This window comes from Sciurus vulgaris (genome assembly GCF_902686455.1).
Source record: "Sciurus vulgaris genome assembly, chromosome: 8".
Classification (NCBI taxonomy): domain Eukaryota; kingdom Metazoa; phylum Chordata; class Mammalia; order Rodentia; family Sciuridae; genus Sciurus; species Sciurus vulgaris.
Window position 1 is genome coordinate 115,880,012 of NC_136468.1, and position 4,315 is coordinate 115,884,326.

Sequence of the window (4,315 nt, forward strand, 5' to 3'; positions counted from 1 at the left end):
TCTAGGTTAAATCCCACCTCCTTCATGAGGAATAGACAAACCATTCCAGTCCATACTAAATCTCTGAAGTCCTATAATTTGAATTGTTTTACTCTTCCACACATTGGCATATATGGGTATATCAATTTATTCCTATAAATTTTATTACCCTAAACAGATCATAAACTTTTGAAAGATAATTTTAGTTTTGTCTTTTTGATTGATTTGGTATTCTCTTAGTAAATAAAACAGTATTACATATGTTTTATAATATTGAATCTCAATGAATAAATGATGCTTTAATAAATATCTTAATCCAGCAAGGTTGCCTGGTCCTGGCATGCACCCTATTATGGCTTGGATCTAAAATGTCCCTCCAAATTCCCATATGCAAAGAACTTGGCTGCAGGCTATGGTGCTATTTGGAGATGGTAGAAACTTTAGGAGGGGGGCCTAGCAGGAAGAAGTTAGGCCATTGGGTGTATGCCCTTGAAGTGAATATTGGGATCCTGGCCCTTCTCTTTTTCTTGCTTCCCAGTCACTGAGATGAGCAGCTTTACTCCACCACATGCATCTAATCATGATGTTTTGCCTTGCAAAGGCTCAAATCAATGGAGCTAAACAACCATGCATTGAAACCGCTAAACCATGAGTCGTGATATATCCTTCCCTCTTTTTAAGTTGATTATCTCAGGTATTTTGTCACAGTAATGGAATGCTGACCAACACACGTCCCCAGGCTCCTAAGTCCAAGTTTCTTTCAGTGCTTTACCCTCTAGTTCCTCTAGTTACATCACCATGTGCAGCACAAGTTTCCTAATTGCTTCAGGAAATGAATGTCTAATAAAGAACCAGTCTCTTAAAATGCCTTTTGGTTCTGATTTCTTTTACTCTAGAAGACAGAAATATTTCAACAGGAGACAAGCACCTAGTCAATAATTCTGTGATCTATTTTAATTTCCTGAACATCCTAAATCCATTAGGCAATTAAAATGCAGACATACTCTCCAAGAATATTATGTGCCAATTATAAATGATAAAACTGTTGCAATAAAAAAAGCAAAGATTAACTTCATGATTCTGAAGTGACACGGTAAGTAAGTGGTCATTAATTTTAATTCCCCAAAAATATCTTAGATGCCTTGTGAATTCTGATGGAATGAGAGAGCTGAGCAGTAGTCATTTGTGGAAATGTTTCAGGATTCTTTCAACAATTAAAACCTGTTGAAAAAAATGAGATCTTTTCTATCATTGTACTTCCTATTTTACTTTCCCAAAGGTAAAACTGAAAGATTCTAAAAATAAGTAAAAAATTAAAATCAAGGACAGTTAAGTATAAACTATTTCTCAGATTGTTCAGTTAGGGAGAAACTGGCCATTTTGAAAACACAAAGGAAGAGTGAAATAGTCCTACTGGGTCTTATCCAAACTAAAAAATAAATTGCAATTGGAAAAAATGCTTATTTAGAAATTTCCAAAGAATTACATGAAGTATAATTTGACTGTAATATTGGCAAATAAGTTTAATAAACATTTTAATACTCATTACCAATTTTCTCTAAATTTAGTATAACGTCTCTGGATTAATCATTTAAACTACCCAGTGAAAATTATGTGATTCATTCATTCACAAACACATTTTGAGGAGAAAATTTATAAACCACCTAAAGACTCAACAAAATATTTTGCTCATCCTTATTATTCCCTTAGAGTGTAATAGTGCTCTGCATATAGCAGAGATTCAAAAACATCTCTTGAATTAACTTCAGATGTAATTTATCTACAAATTCCAAACTCAAAAGTTAATGTGTATACTTCATATCCATTCTGATGACTATTCAAAAAGATGAAAATGAATAAGTGTCAGTGAAAATGTGGAGAAATTAAAAACTGTGTGCATTGCTAGTGGGAATGTAAAATGGTCCATCCTTGCGGGAAACAGCATGGCAGTTCCTCAAAAATTTAAACATAATAACCTTAAGAGCCAGCAATCCAATTTCCAGGAAGATAGCAAAAAAACAAAAAAAAAAAAAAAAGTTGAAAGTGAGGACTCAGTTTCTTGTAGACTAATGTTTGTAGCAGCATTTAAAAAGTATATTCAAAAGATAAAAACAATCCAAATGCCTATGAATAAATAGATCAATAGTTGGGACCAGCTGGCATGAACCAACAGTCTTAGCTACACAGAAGGTTGAAGCAATGAGGTTGGAGGGTTATTTGAGCCCAGAAACACATGACAAGAACCACATAACAAGAAAGAAAGATAGAAAGAAAGAAAAAATGAATGGATAAAAAAGTGGTATATACCAGGGAATATTCAAACTTTAAAAGTATTGAAATTCTGATGCATGCTACAATGTAGAGAAACATAAAAACATGCAGGGTGAAAAATTTTACATACAAGACAAATATTTTATGATTTTACAGATGATGTAACTACAGTATGTAAATTTATAGAACATAGAATAAAGATTATCAGGGGTTGGGGGTAAAGAAAATGGGAGTTAATGGATACAGAGTTTTTGTTTGGGATGATGAAAAATTTTGGAAATGGTGGTTTTGGCAGCACAACACAGTAAATGTAATTAGTACCACTAAATTGTACACCTGAGAATGGATGAGATGATGAGTTTTGTGTTTGTGTTAAACTATAAACTTATAAAAGTTAAGGTTTAAAATATCTCTTTTGCTTCATGAACATAAGACAAAAGCAAATCTTCCCTTTTCTTTTCAAAAGCCTTCATTTAATTTCACTTGGGGCTTATTTTCCAACTGAAGAGAGGTAGCACCTTGGTTAAGCACATGAACTCTAGATAACCTTCCTTCCACATGCATGAGATGAAGGATAGCTTTGCGCACTGCAGTGGGTCAGCATAAATGAGTTCAAAAGATTAATAAAGTTGTAAGACAGCATAGCATCCTCTACTACCAATCCAACCCTTTCATTTTAAAGAAGAGAAAAGTCAGTTTAGTGCAGGAAGAATAGTCTTTTCAACAAATATTGCTAGAATAGGAGGACATGCAGGGGGCCGGGGAGGGAAAGGGAAAAAAAGAGAAGGAAGACCTTCAACCTAAAACTCAACAATATCCAAATATCAATTCCAAATGTATTATGCATTTAAATGTAAAACATAAAACCATAATGAAAAAGGAAGTGACGCTCAGCCAGAGAACTTGTTCTGCCAACCTTCACTCTGGTTTTAGGCCTGTCCCCGAGCTCAGGTCGGTACGTTGTTCTTCGCTGGTTCAACAACCCATCGCCTGCGCCCCTCAGAATTCTGCACCCCGTGCTCCTTCAGAGTAAGTGGCGTCCTCTGCATGGACGGGGTACTCGTTCCTGCTCTTTGGATCCAGGGCGACAACCAAGTTCTCCTGCCCTTTCACAGGTGAGCGCAGCCGGTCCCGTGCCCCCCACAGCTGATCACATTTTGGTGACTGGCCAAGCTTGAGGTCGACGACGCCGGCTGCCCTGTCCCAGGTGGACGCCTGGAAAGGGCAAATTCTCCGAGAAGGGAAAGAGGGCCCGGGTCACTCCGGGGACTGGTGGCCGCCTCTCACCTCTGGGTCAGCACCGGGCGTCGTTACCGGCCGCACACGTCGACGGCGGAGAAAACCCGCGCAGGGTAAGGACACCCGAGCGCCACGCGCCTCCTCCCGCTGGGCGGCCGGGCGGCGGCTGGTAGGGCCGCCGCGTCCTCGCCTAGACCCCTCCCTCCAGCGCCTCGAAATCTCCATCTCAAGTTACCAGAGGGGGCGGAGGCGGGGCTCCCTCCCCATTTCTATTTCCCTCTTCGTCTTTTTTTTTTTTTTTTTTAAACGTGTGACGTTTTTCCTCATCAAAAGGCGGGGAGGTCACCCCACGCCTCCCCTTCGCCGCCTCCTCAGCGCTGGCGTTTCCGCGTCTCCTCAGAAAATGTTCGACTCCGCGAAATACTTTAAAATCAAACAAAGGCTCAAATAAGAAGAAAAGAAAAAAAGTTTTAACACGAAGCCTAACAGCGCCCAAGCGCGCTTTCTCCAGAGAGCCGGGCTCCGGACAGCTCTCACCTCAGCGGGCCAACGCCTGCCTCTCACCGGACTCAAGGGCTCCAACAAGCCTCTCAGGCTCACGAATAATCGGCAGAGCCTCCCTGGGCGGAGCCAGAGGCTTCCTCATGAATAATGCATTTTCTCTCCAGTGGGGCGGCAGGAGCCCCACGGCCGCATGAATATGCAAAGCAGGGGCGAGCGGCGGCTAAAGCCCCGCCCAAAGGCGGGGCCCACTCGGCTCACAGCCGAGCTCTGCGCGGTTTTTCCGAGCCGCTCTCCTGGCAGCTAGAGCTGCCTCTGCCCCGGC

The 4,315-nt window shown here is 41.0% G+C and overlaps 1 long non-coding RNA gene across 1 annotated transcript in view; it reads left to right on the forward strand.

The window, feature by feature from the left end:
* LOC306668296 overlaps positions 1-4,315 on the forward strand; it is a 547,020-nt gene that overhangs the window by 104,017 nt on the left and 438,688 nt on the right. The window lies entirely within an intron of this gene.